Below are 6,000 nucleotides of genomic sequence, written 5' to 3'. Positions count from 1 at the left end.
TCTCTCTCTCTCTCTCTCTCTCTCTCTCTCTCTCTCTCTCTCTCTCTCTCTCCCTTTTGTTTTATTTCTTCTTTCTCATTGTTCACTCCATTGGTTTTAATCCCTCTTTACAACTTGACTAATGTTTAATATGAAGGTATTTGTAGATGCTATATTTGGATGCATGAAATCATGGAGGGGTGGAGAGAGGAAAGGAAGTGGGAGAAAATTTGAAACTCAAGGGAATGAGGAACTGAATGTTGTAAACTAATAGTAAATAAATAAATTAAAATTAAAATAAAAGAAAGTTCTTCATGACCTACTCCTAAGCTCTCCCTCTCCTGCCATATCTTTCCATTCTTCTACCTCCTTACTTCCTACTACATGATCTTTGATCTGGTGAAACTGGCCTCCTTGCTGTTCCTGGAAAAAGATACTCCATCTCTCAACTCCAGGCATTTTCTTTGACTGTCAAACATACCTGAAAACCTCTCCATCATCTCCAGTGCTTAGCTTGCTTCCTCCATGTCCCAATTAGAATCCTAATTTTGCAGGGAACTTTTCCTAACTCCTCTACAAATACCTTCATGCTGAATGTTAAGCGTGTTGTAAAGAAATACTATAACCAATGGGCTGAACAATGAGAAAGTAGGGACAAAACAAAAAAAAATCACAAACGAGAGAGGAGATATTTAGTTTCAATCTGCAGATTCTGTAGTTCTAAATGTGGATATGAGGGCATAACTCTTTAAGAAATATAAAATTACAGGTTAATTACTGTCATCAAAACATGGAGAGAATATCAGCAACTACTAACTCTTTGAATATCTCAGACTATATAGAAATTATCTTTGAATACAACAGAAGGGAATAATCATTCTTTTGCAGATGATACTACATGTCATATTGCATCTTCATAGTCACATAACCTGAGTGAATGATATAGTAAATACGTGAATTCATTATGTTCATAAGGCAAAAATATATTTTGACTCATTTGAGAAAATAGAGTATTAAATGGTGTCCTTCAATGTGGAGACTCATATGAATATGTTGGCTAAATATCTCCAATCAGAACTAAAACAAGCTGAGAATGAGACGTCTTTCTAGTGAATATATATCTAAGCAAAATATCACAAGGCCTGTTAATTTGTTTTAAAGTGGTTTATAATTTTCTGACTCAGGGGGAGTATATAAAAGAGACACACAAAATTATTTTTTGCTCAAACTACAGTGCTTTCTTTGTGTTTTCTCTTTACCGGGATCCAGATACACACCAAATAAATCAGCATTTCTGGGCATTAGTCAATTTCTATGTATTTGCCCAAAGCAACTATAAGTACAAATTCAAATGATGCATAATTCAAAAGTATTATTCAGCAAGTTTTTTTTTTAATTTTACTTTCATGGCATCTATATGGCAATAAAATTCACAAAATACTCAATTGAACAGGAAATTATTATAAGAGGAAACTATAATAGTTTTAAAACATGATAGTGCCTTGATCTTACTGCCCTAATGTTTTGGGTTTTTTATTGCTGTTGCTGTTTTCTCAGCAGGAAAACTCCATGTACTCCCCCCATAACCACCTCAAATACCTATAAAATATGACTCTAAACAAACTTTAGAGCTACAGAACCTACAAAGTGACCGAAAGAAACAAAACTTCCACTGAAAGCAGAATGGCAGGTGGCCAGGAAGGGTCCATTGCTGCATTCTGGAAGCAGACCCCAGCCTCACATGAGCTGGGGGTTTTAGCATCAGGGAGCAGTGCATAACCATGGATAGATTTAGGGAGAGTGAATTAGCAGGACCTTTGGTGGTTTCCAGAAATATCAACCCATAAATGCCAAAGACAAAGTGAGAGCTCAGTGTGGACTTTGGGAACAGGGGGTCCAGGACAGAGGTATGGTCTCTGCACCCCAGCGGGAGGAGTTGAGGGGAATGGCCTCTGCTGCATGCCTACTTCAGAGTTCCTGGCCTGCAGATTGTAGGGGGACCAAGTGACCACTCTGAGGGGGTAATCACTGTTGCTTTAACCTGCTTGGATCTGGATTGTTGTATAGGGTGGAGGTCCTCAGGTATGTGACCAGGTACCAGAGTTGGTGAAGGCTTCAGAGAGGGCACCGAACTAATAGCTCCAGTAGCTGTGAAAACCCCAGTAATTTGGCACAAAACTCTCCTCTCTGCAAGTAGAGTTCTACTACAGCAAAAAGCTCAAAAGTTGAGTAATTGAGTGGCAACATGAACAAGCAAAGGAAGCAAAGCAAGCAAGCAATCTGACTTTAGAATGCTTTTTGGGGGGACAAAAAGAAGCAAAGCATTTATCGACAGGAAGACAATGAAGTCAGAACTCCTGCACCAAAAGCTTAAAAGAAAAACATGAATTGGTTACAGGCCCTAGAGGAGCTTGAGAAGGATTTTCAAAACCAAATAAGAGAATTGGAGGAAAAAATTGGGAAGCGAAATGGGGATGCAAGAAAATCAAGAAAAGGGCCCTCTTCCCACCCCCTCTCCCAGCGCCCCAGGGGGCTGTCTCCAGGCCTCGGGACCCTGGGAGCCTGAGCAGGCGATTCCTGTGCCGGAGCATGATCCCCAGCCTGGGGCTGCAGCACAATCCTGGGCATGGAGGAGGCCCAGGGCCAGCTCTGACCTTGCAGTCCATGGGCTTGGGGCATGCTGTGAATGACGGCAGGGCCCAGGGCAGGCTAAGGGCCCGTGCCTGGCTTTGCAGGTATTTCCTCCTTTAGAGGAGTGCTTTGGCTTGTGGCAGCTGGCCTGTGCTCACAGCACCCAGCCTTGGAGCTTGGCAATTGCCCCTGGCCCAGTGCCCCTCAGTTCTTCCCACTGCACTTCGCCCTTTTCTCCTTCCAGAGCAGCCCGGGCCAAGTTGAGGTCACCAAAGGGCCACTGAGTCCTGACTTTGTCCAGGTTAAGTTTCTTCTGTCCCATTGTTGTTAAAGTAACGTTTTAATCAGGGCTCCAAGAGGTTACTGCCCACCCCAATGGAGGCTAAATTCAGTGACAGTGAAGTTAAAGAGACCTGCTGTTCCCAAAGATGGCCTAACATGAGGAAGCCCTGCCAGGTGGGAGCCAGCTGTGATATCAGAGATGGAAACAGGTTCCACTATTCCACTCTGGCAGAACAAACCACATGGAACTGCTTGAAGTGTAGTAAGAAGGACTGGGACTAACCTGCCCTTGAAGCCATGCCCTTAGGCATCCTGCCCAACATCTCTGATCTGTATCTGAGCAATGTACCCCCGTCCCTACTTTGGCTGATATTGCCTGGATAGCAGCAGATGAAGAGGAATCCTATGCTTGACTCAGCAGTGACACCCGGCCCCTGAGGCATAAGTGGAAACCCAGACCATTGTTCATCATGCAGCGCAATGCCTCAGTCCCCAACCTTTGAGGACCAGAGGAGAAGCTCCTGGCCTTGAAGAAGCCTGGCCTACCAGCCCTGAGCCAAACCACTCAACTACAGGATGAGCTAAGTCACCTATGCAGCCAGATTGCCAAGATTGTGGCAGCAGATGCCACTTAAGCTTCATTAACACCAGATTTCTTATCTTCAGGAAGTTCAAATTTCTCTTCTCCCTTACCTTGTTTTGGATCCTCATTCCACTCTCCAACTTCCTTTGTCATTATTATCATCACATAGGAGGCTGAGTTAGAAGGCCCTGAGCTTCCATTGGTCCCCATGCTTTGTTCTGCCAGCTCTGAATGTTGTAAAACTGACTCCAAAGCTGCCTGCAGCTTGGCTGAAGACGAAGACTGTGTGTCCCTCCCAAAGGTTAGCAGCTTTGCAAACATGATGGGCATCCTGAAGGATATTCACAGGATGAAGCAGAGCCAAGACCTGAATCGGAGCTTGATGAAGGAAGAAGAACCTGCTGTCCTCTTTTCAGAGGTGTTGAGGAGAAAGTTTGCTCTGAAGAAAGAGGATATCAGCATGAAAGGAAACTGATGCCCCTTTTCTATGGCGCCCTATATTTGGCCCTTTCTCTGTAAGCTGTCTCACAACAGATACTTCTGCCTTGCAGTTAGAAATATCCTTCTGCAATGGAAAACACTGAGAAGCTAGATATGGGGAGAAGAGAGAAAAACTGGACTACTTCCCCACACTTCAAACCTTAGCAAAACTTTTAAGGACAGTGTTCTAAAAATAGTTGTTAGTTGCAGGTATGCAGGTAACGTGTCGTGTTGCTTTGGTTGTTTTATGTTGAAGATCAATATGGGAATTTTTGTTTCCTCCTCATGTGAAAATAGGCCCCAGACTGTTGACTAGCTTCACTGCACTATCAACCCAGCTCATGGTCTCAATTGGGTACATGCAATATGTCCCTCAGACTCAGATGCTTCCTTGCAGGGCATGAGGTTGTTGAGCCCTGAGGTCTTCTCAATACCAAACATAAACAAAGACTTGCCTCCTGCCCTCACATACCAACACCTAGTTGTGCTCAGGCCTCCTACAGGTCCTGAAGCTCCAACTCATGAACAGTCTGCTGCTGGCAGGCCAGGGCTGTTTTTTTCTTCTTAAAAGACATTTTTTATACTACAAAGAAACCAAATCTTTCCATTCTTCCCCCCCCCCCCCACCCACAATCCTTGTCGCCTCCTCATTACCATGGCATTGATGTCTTGTTCCACTGCCATTGAGGAATCTCAGCAAGGAAGAGGAGAGGGAGCTGTGCTTCATTTGAGGGCACTTATTTCTCATACCTAAACCCCTATTATATCATGCCAAAGTCCTCACCCAACACACTTAATGCATGATCCAGCCTTCCTTGGGACCTCTTCAGTAAAGGTGTGTGCACATGTATGGTGTTTGGCTTGAAGCACTACCTGGTATTAAAGAAAGTTTTCGAGTGATAAAAAAAAAGAAAATCAAGAAAAGAAAGTCAATAACCTGACTGAAGAAAATAACACCTTAAAAAATAGATTAACTCCAATGGCAAAAGGGCATTAAAAAGCCAACGAGAAGAAGAATATCTTAAAAAGCTGAATTTGCCAGATGGAAAAATAATCTCAAATGCTCACTGAAGAGAATCATTCCTTCAGAATTAAATTGGAGAATATGGAAGCTAGTGACTTTATGATAAATCAAGATATTATTAAACAGATCCAAACAAATGAAAAAAATAGAAGATAATATTAAATATCTCATTGGAAAAACCGCTGACCTGGAAATAGATGAAGGAGAGAACATTTACAAATTATTGGACTACCTGAAAATCATGATAAAAAAAAGAACCTAGAAATCATCCTTCAAGAAATTCTCAAGAAAAATTGCCCTGATATTTTAGAACCAAAGGACAAAATAGAAATTGAAAGAATCCACTGATCACCTCCTGAAAAAGATTACAAAAAGAAACTTTCTAGAAATATTACAGACAAGTCCCATAGTAATCAGATCAAGGAGAAAATATTAAAAGCAACTAAGAAGAAACAATTTGAATATTGGGGAAACACAATCAGGATAATACAGATATGATGCCTTCTACATTGAGGGATCAAAGGGCTTGGGATATGATATTCTGGAGGTCAAAGGAGCTAGGATTAAAACCAAGAATCACCTACTCAGAAAAACTGAGTATCATGTTTCAGGGGGAAATATGGCTATTCAGCGGAATAAAGGACTTTCAAGTATTCTTGATGAAAAAAACAGAGTTGAATAGAAAACTTGACACTCAGATACAAGAAGCAAAAGAAGCATGAGAAGGTAAACAGGGAAAAGAAATCATAAGTAACTTGTCAAAGTTGAACTATTTACATTCCTACATGTAAAATGATAATTGTAACTTATGAAATGTTTCTCGGCATGAGAATAGTTTAAGGGGATATAAATGTGTGTGTATACATATATATGTATATATATGTATGTATATATATTTATATATATATGTATGTATATATGTGTATATATATGTGTATATATACTTACATGTATATTTCTATATAGGAGGGTATATGTGCATATGAATACAAATGTGTGTGTATATATGTATACAGGTATA

At 41.2% G+C, this 6,000-nt stretch overlaps 1 protein-coding gene and 1 pseudogene across 2 annotated transcripts in view; both read left to right on the top strand.

Annotated features, from left to right (window-relative positions):
• LOC138174745 (small ribosomal subunit protein uS2-like) overlaps nt 1-6,000 on the top strand; it is a 653,351-nt gene that overhangs the window by 16,651 nt on the left and 630,700 nt on the right. The gene's annotated exons all lie outside the window — the stretch shown is intronic.
• On the top strand, nt 2,994-4,582 carry LOC138174744 (mitochondrial fission regulator 1-like pseudogene; annotated as a pseudogene).

Source organism: Petaurus breviceps, unplaced genomic scaffold (assembly GCF_028583685.1).
Source record: "Petaurus breviceps papuanus isolate PSGF00001 unplaced genomic scaffold, PetGlider_PUasm1.0 76, whole genome shotgun sequence".
Lineage (NCBI taxonomy): Eukaryota > Metazoa > Chordata > Mammalia > Diprotodontia > Petauridae > Petaurus > Petaurus breviceps.
The sequence above is the reverse complement of the archived record's forward strand: the minus strand, read 5'-3'. Positions and strand labels throughout refer to the sequence as shown.